Source organism: Bos indicus, chromosome 4 (genome assembly GCF_029378745.1).
Source record: "Bos indicus isolate NIAB-ARS_2022 breed Sahiwal x Tharparkar chromosome 4, NIAB-ARS_B.indTharparkar_mat_pri_1.0, whole genome shotgun sequence".
Taxonomy (NCBI): domain Eukaryota; kingdom Metazoa; phylum Chordata; class Mammalia; order Artiodactyla; family Bovidae; genus Bos; species Bos indicus.
In genome coordinates this window covers 84,627,075-84,640,246 of record NC_091763.1, presented here as the reverse complement: position 1 = coordinate 84,640,246, position 13,172 = coordinate 84,627,075, and positions in this window count along the sequence as shown.

Here is a 13,172-nt window from a genome sequence, read left to right as displayed (position 1 = left end):
CACTGTTTGACAAAACCTACCTTCCTTGCTAATGCATGTGCATGTATTTGTGTGTGTATTGGTTTTCATATCTCAGTAATCTGAAAACATGGAGCAGATAAATGGCAATAGAACTATAGATGATAATTTGATGTGTATTTGCTTTTTATGCTATGTATTGAAATTCTATGTTGTGAAATTCACTTGCATTCACAATAAACTGAAGTAATTTATAATCTATCATACAGAGTAATAAGCTACATATTAACATTTTAAAATATAAAAGGGGGTAGATAGCTATCATTTATTGAATAATTGCTATGTGTCAGACACTATGGTAGGCACGTCATTAACTTTAATTTTTGAAAATTTCATAGTCGTGCTATTGTTTAGTTGCTAAGTTGTGTCTGACTCTTGTGATCCCAAGGACTGTAGCAGGCTCCTCTGTCATTGGGATTTCCCAGGCAAGAAGACTGGAATGGGTAACCCATTTCTTTTCCAGGGGATCTAACCCCATTTCTAACCAATTAACAAGGTTAGTTACATTAAAATAGGAACTTCTGTTCAGCAACAGTCACCTCAATAAAAATAAATAAAACTCCAAAGGAAGTGTAAGGACAAACCTAAATTGTGAAGAAGATATTTGCAAAAAATATTACGATAGTGACTCATGGGAACTGTTGCATATGTGCATAAGGAAGAATTCAAAGCTTAACAGATTTTTAGATTTACATATTCATCTCATTAAGCCATGTATCAAATAAAAAGTGAAGGCATGATCAACATCAAGCCCCAAATACTGATATCTTTAAGAGGGAAGAAGAAGACACTGGGAGAGATTGGGGAAGAACATAGAGGTAGATGTGAGCTATCAGTAATGTTTTCTATTTTCATTTTTCGTGGTTTGTTTTTGGTGCAAGTACCTTGATGCTGGGAAAGATTGAAGGCAGGAGGAGAAGGGGGTGATGGAAGAAGAGATAATTGGATAGCATCACCAACTCAAGGATATGAGTTTGAGCAAACTCCAGGAGATGGGAAGGACAGGGAAGCCTGGCTTGTTGCTGTTCATGGGGTCACAAAGAGTCAGACACAACTTAATGATTGAATAGCAACAATGGAGAGGCTAGTATTTGACTAATGCAGTTATACTATCTGATTTCAAATAGTAGATATTGCCAACCTAGATTATTGTTTAGTTGCTAAGTTGTGTCTGACTCTTGTGATCCCAAGGACTGTAGCAGGCTTCTCTGTCATTGGGATTTCCCAGGCAAGAAGACTGGAATGGGTAACCCATTCCTTTTCCAGGGGATCTTCCCTACCCAGGGATCAAACCCATGTTTCCTACATTAGCAGGTGGATTCTTTACCACTGAGCCATCAGGGAACTTCTTTAATTGTTTATTTAAGAAAATAAATGATGGAGTGGGTGAATGAATGAGATATAAACATATACAAATAAGTAAAAATTTACAGCAATAAACGTTCCTCCCTCAAAAACACCAAGAATACAACTCTGTCATACTAAAGGTAATCCAACTAATACATGGTAGAAACAGCACTAAAAACATACTTTTCTTTGACTTTCAGCAAAGTGCTGTCCTCATCAAGAAAATACTTCAAAGTTATAGCGACTGCATTGCATTCTTTCAACAATATTTGCTACTGAGATTAATTTTAGGTAACTGAGGGCAAAAGGGAAAATGTTTGACTGGAGAAATTTTTGTTTGCTTGTTTACTTAAATTCTTCCATTCCTTATAATTCTCATTTCTGTCGTCAATGTAATTATTATATCCTCTCACTTTGTTTCACCTTTATTCAGATTTCCTAAGATTGATTCATTTTTCTCTTTTCTTATTCTCATGTAAACCTTTTACTTTTGATTATCCATTTTTTACTATCTTTTTATTCCTTTCTCATTTTTTCTTCCTGATGTTGTCTCTCTTTTTACATTTCCACATTTCTTATCATTTTCATTTGACAGTTTCCTGTAGACACAGAGGGGTGAACATTAATAAAATGCATTTCTCAGCCATATATGAAGCTTTCTTTTATGTTCACAGGTATAAATATAGAAAAAATCAATGTGAGAAATGTGATTTTAATTCTAGAGTCTATCAGTCACTTTCTGGTCCTATCAAGGGTCATTACTCCTTTCTGTCTTTTTTTTTTTTTTTAAATAACTTCAGTCATCATTAAGAGTTATTATTTAATTGCCATCTTTCAAAGTTTTTAGATGGCATGATACTCTTTAGCCTTTGAGAGAGACTAGTGGCCAGGAAGTTTTCTGCCTAAGATGTAGGAAAACAATTTTATTACTTTAGATAATCTGAAATAAAGCCCTAAGATAAGTTAAGGAAATATTAATTTAGACTTCATTGATATAACCATTAAATCTTTATATTCCCCAGTGTCAGGAAGATCAGAGTCTAGACAAGGAAATGAGCAAATGATTGCAATATATAACTGTGGGTTGAAAATAGTTTAACATAAATATTTAAACAAACATGGAAGTATTTTGTTTAAAGAATCTACTGTGTAGGAAAGAGAGAAAAATAAAAAGGAAAATTTAAATGATCATGAGGAAAGATTAATATAGGTGATCTAGTCAACTTATATGATCAATTATCATCTTTCAACGTAAAAACATAAAATAATAAAGTGTGTTTTGTTTATTTAAAAAATAAAGATACTGACATTTCTCCAAAGAAGTTATCAGATCAGATCAGTCGCTCAGTTGTGTCTGACTCTTTGCAAACCCGTGAATCGCAGCATTCCAGGCCTCCCTGTCCATCACCAACTCCCAGAGTTCACTGAGACTCATGTCCATTGAGTCAGTGATGCCATCCAGCCATCTCATCCTCTGTTGTCCCCTTCTCCTCTTGCCCCCAATCCCTCCCAGCATCAGAGTCTTTTCCAATGAGTCAACTCTTCACATGAGGTGGCCAAAGTACTGGAGTTTCAGCTTTAACATCATTCCTTCCAAAGAAATCCCAGGGCTGATCTCCTTCAGAATGGACTGGTTGGATCTCCTTGCAGTCCAAGGGACTCTCAAGAGTCTTCTCCAACACCACAGTTCAAAAGCACCAATTCTTCGGCACTCAGCCTTCTTCACAGTCCAACTCTCACATCCATACATGACCACAGGAAAAACCATAGCCTTGACTAGACGAACCTTTGTTGGCGAAGTAATGTTTCTGCTTTTGAATATGCTATCTAGGTTGGTCATAACTTTCCTTCCAAGGAGGAAGCGTCTTTTAATTTCATGGCTGCAGTCACCATCTGCAGTGATTTTGGAACCCAGAAAAATAAAGTCTGACACTGTTTCCACTGTTTTCCCATCTATTTCCCATGAAGTGATGGAAGCGGATGCGATGATGTTCATTTTCTGAATGTTGAGTTTTAAGCCAACTTTTTCACTCTCCACTTTCACTTTCATCAAGAGGCTTTTGAATTCCTCTTCACTTTCTGCCATAAGGGTGGTGTCATCTGCATATCTGAGGTTATTGATATTTCTCCCGACAATCTTGATTCCAGCTTGTGTTTCTTCCAGTCCAGCATTTGCCATGATGTACTCTGCATATAAGTTAAATAAACAGGGTGACAATATACAGCCTTGACGAACTCCTTTTCCTATTTGGAACCAGTCTGTTGTTCCATGTCCAGTTCGAACTGTTGCTTCCTGACCTGCATACAAATTTTTCAAGAGGCAGGTCAGGTGGTCTGGTATTCCCATCTCTTTCAGAATTTTCCACAGTTTGTTGTGATCCACACAGTCAAAGGCTTTGGCATAGTCAATAAAGCAGAAATAGATATTTTTCTGGAACTCTTGCTTTTTTGATGATCCAGCGGATGTTGGCAATTTGATCTCTGGTTCCTCTGTGTTTTCTAAAACCAGCTTGAACATCAGGAAGTTCACGGTTCACATATTGCTGAAGCCTGGCTTGGAGAATTTTGAGCCTTACTTTACTAGCGTGTGAGATGAGTGCAATTGTGCAGTAGTTTGAGCAGTCTTTGGCATTGCCTTTCTTTGGGATTGGAATGAAAACTGACCTTTTCAAGTCCTGTGGCCATTGCTGAGTTTTTCAAATTTGCTGGCATATTAAGTGCAGCACTTTCACAGCATCATCTTTCAGGATTTGAAATAGCTCAACTGGAATTCCATCACCTCCACTAGCTTTGTTCTTAGTGATGCTTCCTAAGGCCCACTTGACTTCACATTCCAGGATGTCTGGCTCTAGGTCAGTGATCACACCATCGTGATTATCTGGGTTGTGAAGATCTTTTTTATACAGTTCTTCTGTGTATTCTTGCCATGTCTTCTTAATATCTTCTGCTTCTGTTAGGTCCATACCATTTCTGTCCTTTATGGAGCCCATCTTTGCATGAAATGTTCCTTTGGTATCTCTGATTTTCTTGAAGAGATCCCTGGTCTTTCCTATTCTGTTGTTTTCCTCTATTTCTTTGCATTGATCGCTGAGGAAGGATTTCTTATCTCTTCTTGCTATTCTTTGGAACTCTGTGTTCAGATGTTTATATCTTTGCTTTTCTCCTTTGCTTTTTGCTTCTCTTCTTTTCACAGCTATTTGTAAGGCCTCCCCAGCCATTTTGCTTTTTTGCACTTCTTTTCCATGGGGATGGTCTTGATCCCTGTCTCCTGTACAATGTCACGAACCTCATTTCATAGTTCATCAGGCACTCTATCTATCAGATCTAGGCCCTTAAATCTATTTCTCACTTCCACTGTATAATCATAAGGGATTTGATTTAGGTCATACCTGAATGGTCTGGTGGTTTTCCCTACTTTCTTCAATTTAAGTCTGAATTTGGCAATAAGGAGTTCTTGGTTTGAGCCACAGTCAGCTCCTGGTCTTGTTTTTGCTGACTGTATAGAGCTTCTCCATCTTTGGCTGCAAAGAATATAATCAATCTGATTTCGGTGTTGACCATCTGGTGATGTCCATGTATAGAGTATACAAATGGCCAATAAGCACAAGAAAGGATTTTAAACCTCATTAGTCAATATGTTCATGCTTAGTCTTATCTGACTTTTTGCCATCCCATGGACTGTAGCCTGCCAGGCTCCTGTGTTCATGGGATTTCCCAGGCAACAATACTGGAGTGAGTAGCCATTTCCTCCTCCAGTGGATCTTCCTGACCCAAGGATCAAACCTGCATTTTCTGCATCTCCTATATTGGCAACTGGATTCTTTACAACTGAGCCACTTGGGACGATTAGTTGATCAGTTCAGTCGCTTAGTCATGTCTGACTTTTTGTGACCCCATGGACTGCAGTATGCCAGGCCTCCCTATCCAGCACCAGCTCCTGGAGTTTACTAAAACTCATGTCCATTGAGTTGGTGATGCCACACAACCATCTCTTACTCTGTCCTCTCCTTCTCCTTTTGCTTTCAATCTTTCCCAGCATCAGGGTCATGTGTCAGCTCTTCCCATCAGCTGGCCAAAGTAGTGGAGCTTCAGCTTCAACATCAGTCCTTCCAATAAATATTCAGGACTGATTTCCTTTAGGATTGACTGTTTGGATCTCCTTGCAGTCCAAGGGACTCTCAAGAGTCTTCTCCAACACCACAGTTCAAAAGCATCAATTCTTCGGTGCTCAGCTTTCTTTATAGTCCAACTCTCATATCCATACATGACTACTGGAAAAACTATAGCCTTAACTAGATGGACTTTTGTTGGTAAAGTAATGTTTCTGCTTTGTAATATGCTGTCAGATTGGTCATAACTTTTCTGCCAAGGAGTAAATGTCTTTTAATTTCATGGCTGCAGTCAACATCTGCAGTGATTTTGGAGCCCAGGAAAATAAATATGTCAGTGTTTCCACTGTTTCTCCATCTATTCGCCATGAAGTGATGGGACCAGATGCCATGATCTTAGTTTTCTGAATGTTGAGCTTTAAGCCAACTTTTTAAATCTCCTCTTTCGCTTTTATCAAGACGCTCTTTAGTTCCTCTTCACTTTCTGCCACAAGGGTGGTGTCACCTGCATATCTGAGGTTATTGATATTTCTCCCAGCAATCTTGATTCCAGCTTGTGCTTCATCCAGCTCAGCATTTCTTATGATGTACTCTGCATAGAAGTTAAATAAGCCTGGTGACAATATACAGCCTTGACATACTCCTTTTCCTATTTGGAACCAGGTGAGTGGCAGCTGCACCATGCTGGACCAATACCTCACGTCCAAGGTCAGAGAAACCTCAGTAAGACGGTAGGTGCTGGCGTGACTGTGAGGAGAAACTCCACATCAAAAGGCAAAGGAGAAGCCCCAGCAAGATGGTAGGAGGGGGGAATTCATGTTTAGAATCAGATCCCATTCCCACCAGAGACGCTCAGAGGGCTCAAACAAACCTTGTGCGCACCAGGACCCAGGGACCACTGAGACTGATACAGAACTGTGTTTGAACGTCTCTTGTGGAGATACAGGTCAGCAGTGGTCTGCTGCAGGGACAGGGGCTCTGAGTGCAGCAGACTTGGGTATGGCATAAGCCCTCTTGGAGGAGGTCACCATTAACCCCACTATAGAGCTGCCAGAACTTACACTGGACTGGGAAATAGATTCTTGGAGAGCACAACAGAACCTTGTGCACCAGGACCCAGGAGAAATGAGCAGTGACCCCACAGGAGACTGTCCTAGACTTGCCTGTGGATGCCCCAGCATCTCTGGGCACAGGCGTGGCCTGCTGCAGGGGTGGGGGCACTGAGTGTAGCATTACATGCCTGGGATCTTTTGAGGGAGGTCACCATTATCTTCATTACCTCCACCATAGTTTGACCCCAGGTAAATAGCAGGGAGGGAACCCACCTCCACCAATCAACAGAAAATTGGATTCAAGATTTACTGAGCATGGTCCCTCCCATCAGAACAAGACCCAGTTTCCCCCTCAGTCAGGAAGCTTCCATAAGCTTCCTGTTCCCTTCTATACCATCAGGAAGCTTCCATAAGCTTCCTGTTCCCCTCTCCAACAGAGGGAAGACAGTCTGAAAACCACAATCACAGAAAACTAACCAATCTAATCACATGGACCTCAGCCTTGTATAACTTGATGAAATTATAAGCCATGCCATGTAGGGTCACCCAAGATGGCCAGGTCATGGTGGACAGTTCTGACAAAATGTGGTCCACTGGAGAAGTGAATGGCAAAACAATTCAGAATTCTTGCTTTGAGAACCCCACGAACAGTATGAAAAGCCAAAAAGATAGGACACTGAAAGATGAACTCCCAGGTTGGTAGATGCCCAATATGCTACTGGAGATCAGTGGAGAAACAACTCCAGAAAGAATGAAGAGACAGAGCCAAAGCAAAAACAACACCTAATTGTGGATGTGACAGGTGATAGAAGCAAGGTCCAATGCTGTAAAGAGCAATATTCGATTACTTGATAGGGAAAGGCAAATCAAAATTACTATGCAATAACACTTCACACCCATTAGGATGCTTAGAATATAAAATAAACATTAGTTTTGTTTCTGTTTCAGTTATAAATTCCATTAGAGCTTTACCGCTCAGCCTCCCTGGTGGCTCAGATGGTAAAGCGTCTGCCTGCAATGTGGGAGACCCAGGTTCAATTCCTGGGTCAGGAAGATCCCCTGGAGAAGGAATAGCATTCCACTCCAGCACTCTTGCCTGGAAAACCCCATAGTCGGAGGAGCCTGATAGGCTACAGTCCATGGGGTCGCAAAGAGTCAGACACTACTGAGCGACTTCACTTTCACTTTCACTTTCAGAGCTTAATCGCTGCAGATGGTGACTGCAGCCATAAAATTAAAGACGCTTACTCCTAGGAAGGAAAGTTATGACCAACCTAGATAGCATATTAAAAAGCAGAAACATTACTTTGCCAAGAAGGTCCGTCTAGTCAAGGCTATAGTTTTTCCAGTAGTCATGTATGAATGTGAGAGTTAAGGACTATAAAGAAAGCTGAGTGCCAAAGAATTGATGCTTTTGAACTGTGGTATTAAGACTCTTGAGAGTCCCTTGGACTGCAAGGAGATCCAACCAGTCCATCCTAAAGGAAATCAGTCTGAAGTGTTCATTGAAAGGACTGATGTTGAAGCTGGAACTCCAATACTTTGGCCACCTGATGTGAAGAGCTGACTCATTTGAGAAGACCCTGATGCTGGAAAGATTGAAGGCAAGAGCAGAAGGAGAGGACAGATGATGAGATGGTTGTATGGCATCACTGACTCAATGGACATGAGTTTGGGTGGACTTCTGGAGGCAGGAGGAAAAGGAGAGGACAGAGGATGAGATGGTTGCATGGCATCACTGACTCAGTGGAGATGAGTTTAGGTGGACTTTAGGAGTTGGTGATGGATAGGGAAGCCTGGCGTGCTGTGGTCCATAGGGTTGCAAAGAGTCAGACATGACTGAACTACTGAACTGGACTGAGTGCTTATGCTTGTTCCATGAATCAAGGTAAATTGGAAGTGGTCACCCAGGAGATGGCAAGAATGAACATTGACATTTTAGGAATGAGTGAACTAAAATGGACTAGCATGGGTGAATTTAACTCAGATGACCATTGTACCTACTACTGTGGGCAAGAGTCCTGTAGAAGAAATGGAGTAGCCCTCATAATCAAAAGAGTCTGAAATGCAGTACTTGGGTGCAATCTCAAAAAGAATAGAAGCATCTCTGTTCATTTCCAAGGCAAAATATTAAATATCACAGTAATCCAAGTCTATGCCCTGACCAGTAATGCTGAAGAAGCTGAAGCTGAACGATTCTATGAAGACCTAGAAGGCCTTCTAGAACTAACACCCAAAAAAGATATTCTTTGCATTATAGGGAACTGGAATGCAAAAGTAGGATCAAGAGATACATGGAGTAACAGGCAAATTTGACCTTGGAGTACAGAATGAAGCAGGGCAAAGGCTAATGGAATTTTGCCAAGAGAATGCATTGGTCATAGCAAACACCCTCTTCCAACAACACAAGAAAAGACTCTACACATGGACATCACCAGATGGTCAATACCGAAATCAGATTGATTATATTCTTTGCTGCCAAAGATGGAGAAGCTCTATACAGTCAGCAAAAACAAGACTGGGAGCTGACTGTGGCTCAGATCATGAACTCCTTATTGCCAAATTCAGCTTTAATTGAAGAGAGTATGGCAAACCACTAGACCATTCAGATATGACCTAAATCAAATCCCTTATGATTATACAGTGGAAGTGACAAATAGATTCAAGAGATTAGATCTGATAGAGTGCCTGAAGAACTATGGACAGAGGTTTGTGACATTGTACAGGAGGCAGGGATCAAAACCATTCCCAAGAAAAAGAAATGCAAAAAGGTAAAATGGTGGTCTGAGGAGGTCTTACAAATAGCTGAGAAAAGAAGAGAAGCTAAAGATAAAGGAGAAAAGGAAAGATATACTTATTTGAATGCAGAGTTCCAAAGAATAGCAAGGAGAGATAAAAAAGCCTTCCTCAGTGATCAATGCAAAAAATAGAATGGGAAAGACTAGAGATCCCTTCATGAAAATTAGAGATACCAAGGGAATATTTCATGCAAAGGTGGGCACAATAAAAGACAGAAATAATATGGACCTTGGGAGAAGGCAGTGGCACCCCACTCCAGTACTCTTGCCTGGAAAATGCCATGGATGGAGGTGCCTGGTAGGCTGCAGTCCATGGGGTCGCTAGGAGTCGGACACAACTGAGCGACTTCACTTTCACTTTTTACTTTCCTGCACTGGAGAAAGAAATGGCAACCCACTCCAGTGTTCTTGCCTGGAGAACCCCAGGGACAGGGGAGCCTGGTGGGCTGCCATCTATGGGGTTGCATAGAGTCGGACACAACTGAAGTGACTTAGCAGCAGCAGCAGCAACAGAAACACACGATATTAAGAAGAGGTGGCAAGAATACACAGAAGAACTATTCAAAAAATCTTCATGACCCAGATAATCACGATGGTGTGATCACTCACCTAGAGCCAGACATTCTGGAATGTGAAGTCAAATGGGCTTTAAGGAGCATCACTACAAACACAGCTAGTGGAAGTGCTGGCATTCCAGTTGAGCTATTTCATATCCTAAAAGATGACGATGTGACAGTGCTGCACTCAATATGCCAGCAAATTTGGAAAACTCAGCATTTGCCACAGGACTGGAACAGGTTAGTTTTCATTCCAATGAAGTCGCTCAGTCAGCAACCCCATGGACTGCAGCCTTCCAGGCTCCTCCATCCATGGGATTTTTCAGGCAAGAGTACTGGAGTAGGGTGCCATTGCCTTCTCCAAATCCTAAAGAAAGGCAATGCAAAAGAATGTTCAAACCACTGCACAATTGCACTCATCTCACATGTTAGCAAAGTAATGCTCAAAATCCTCCAAGCCAGGCTTTAAAGAACATGAACTGTGAAATTCCAGATGTTCAGGCTGGATTTAGAAAAGGCAGAGGAACCAGAGATCAAATTGCCAACATCCATTGGATCATCAATAAAGCAAGAGAATTCCAGAAAAAAATCTACTTCTGCTTTATTGACTATGCCAAAGCCTTTGACTGTGTGGATCACAACAAACTGTGGAACATTCTTAAAGAGATGGGAATACCAGGGCACCTGACCTGCCTCCTGAGAAATCTGCATGGAAGTCAAGAAATAACAGTGAGAACTGGACATGGAAGGACAGACTGGTTCAAAATCAGGAAAGGAGTATGTAAAGGACGTATATTGTCACCCTGCTTATTTAAGTTATATGCAGAGTACATTATGCGAAATGCTGGGTTGGATGAAGCACAAGCTGGAAACAAGATTGCCATCAGTACCCTCAGATATGCAGATGACATCAGCCTTATGGCAGAAAGTAAATAAGAACTAAAGAGCCTCTTGATGAAAGTGAAAAGGGAGAGTGAATAAGTTGGCTTAAAGCTCAACATTCAGAAAACTAAGATCATGGTATCTAGTCCCATCACTTCGTGGAAAATAGATAGGGAAACAATGGAAACACTGACAGAAGAAAAGACACTTGCTCTTTGGATGAAAAGCTATGACCAAAGTAGATAGCATATTACAAAGCAGAGACATTACTTTGCCAACAGAGGTTTGTTTACTCAAGGCTATGGTTTTTCCTGTGATCATGTGTGGATGTGAGAGTTGGACTATAAAGAAAGCTGAGCACCAAAGAATTGATGCTTTTTAATGGTGGTTCTAGAGAAGACTCTTGACAGTCCCTTCGACTGCAAGGAGATCCAACCAGTCCATCGTAAAGAAATCAGTCCTGAATATTCATTGGAAGGACTGATGCTGAAGCTGAAGCTCCACCACTTTGGCCCCCTGATGCAAAGAACTGACTCATTTGAAAAGATCCTGATGCTGGGAAAGATTGAAGTCAGGAGAAGAAGGGGAGGACAGAGGATGAGATGGTTGGATGGCATCACCAACCCAATGGACATGAGTTTGAGTAAACGCTGGGAGTTGGTGATGGACAGGGAGGCCTGGGTCCTGCAGTCCATGGGGTCACAAAGAGTTTGACATGAGTGAGTGACTGAACTTAACTGAATTGAACTGAACTGAACTTATGCTTGGAGAAGGAAATGACAAGCCATTCCAGTATTCTTGCCTGTGAAGTCCCATAGACAGAAGAGCCTGAGAGTCTTATATACATGGGGACACAAAGGGTCAAACACAACTTAGCAACTAAATGACAACAGTGCTCATGCTTATAAAATAGTAGAATAAAAACCGTGTAGCTCTTTGTTATTCTAAGTAAGGGCAGCACTTTATTTGGACACTACCTTTCTTCTTTTCATTATTCAGGATATGACTTCACTCTCACTCTTTATTTTTCCTCTACATCATTATCCACTCAGGTTGTCAAACAAAATATCTCAGACTGGGTAGGTACTTAAAAAAGCAGAAATTTCTTACTCTCTGAAAGTTAGAAATCTGAGATCAAGTCACCAGTATGGTCATGTTCTGGTGAAGGTGATCTTCCTGGTTCAAAGCCTGCTTACTTTCCACCATGTACTCAAATGGTAGAAAGTGAACTGGACTCTCTCTGGAGCCTCTCTTGTAAAAACTGTGATTCTGTTCATGAAGGCTCCATCCTTATGAGCTCAATACCTCCCATAGGCCCCACCTTCTAATACTCTTGTCATTGATTTCAACATACGAATTTGGTTTTGGGCAGGGAACACATTCAGAACACAGTAATCATAATTTCCCTCTCTGTTGGATCATACTTAATGATCCAACAGATGTCTTGTAATTCCTTCTATCTTAAAACAACATCTTTTTCTTGACCCCACTTCCTCTCCTACTATACTCCCTATATTTCCTCCATTAGAACCAACTTTTCTGATAATGTTATCTGTTATTATTTTCTCTAATTCCTCTCTTTAAGGTTCTTAGAAATCCATTCCAATTGAGCTTTTCACCAGTACTCATCTGTACCAGCTGTATTCAAAGTAATCTATTAATATCAACTCCAGGATTCAAATTTATATCTTGAGTGAACTAATAAAACTTAAGCATCAGTGGCACAGTAGATCTTTCCTTCTTCTTGGAATATCTTTCTTCTTCTTGCTTCATACATTGTTTTATCTCTTACCCCATAATTGTTCCTTTATCAGTTCAGTTCAGTTCACTCACTCAGTTGTGTCCAATTCTTTGTGACCCCATGAACCGCAGCACGCCAGACCTCCCTGCCCATCATCAACTCCTGGAGTCCACCCAAACCCATGTCCATTATGTCAGTGATGCCATCCAACCGTTTCATCCTCTGTCATCCCCTTCTCCTCCTGTCCTCAATCTTTCCCAGCATCAGGGTCTTTTCAAATGAGTCAGCTCTCTACATCAGGTGGCCAAAGTATTGGAGTGTCAGCTTTAGCATTAGTCCTTGCAATGAACATTCAGGACTGATTTCCTTTAGGATTGACTGGTTGTATCTCCTTGCAGTCCAAGGGACTCTCAAGAGTCTTCTCCAACATCACAGTTCAAAAGTGTCAATATTTCAGCACTCAGCTTTCTTTTCATTTATATATATATATATATATATCTCTGCTGTTTTGAAACTACCTCCCATCTTCTTCCCTATCCCATTGCTCTAGGTTGATACAGAGCCCCTGTTTGAGTTTCCTGAACCATAGAGCAAATTCCCATTGGCTATCTATTTTACACAAGGTAATGTTAGTTTCCATGTTACTCTTTCCATACATCTCACCCTTT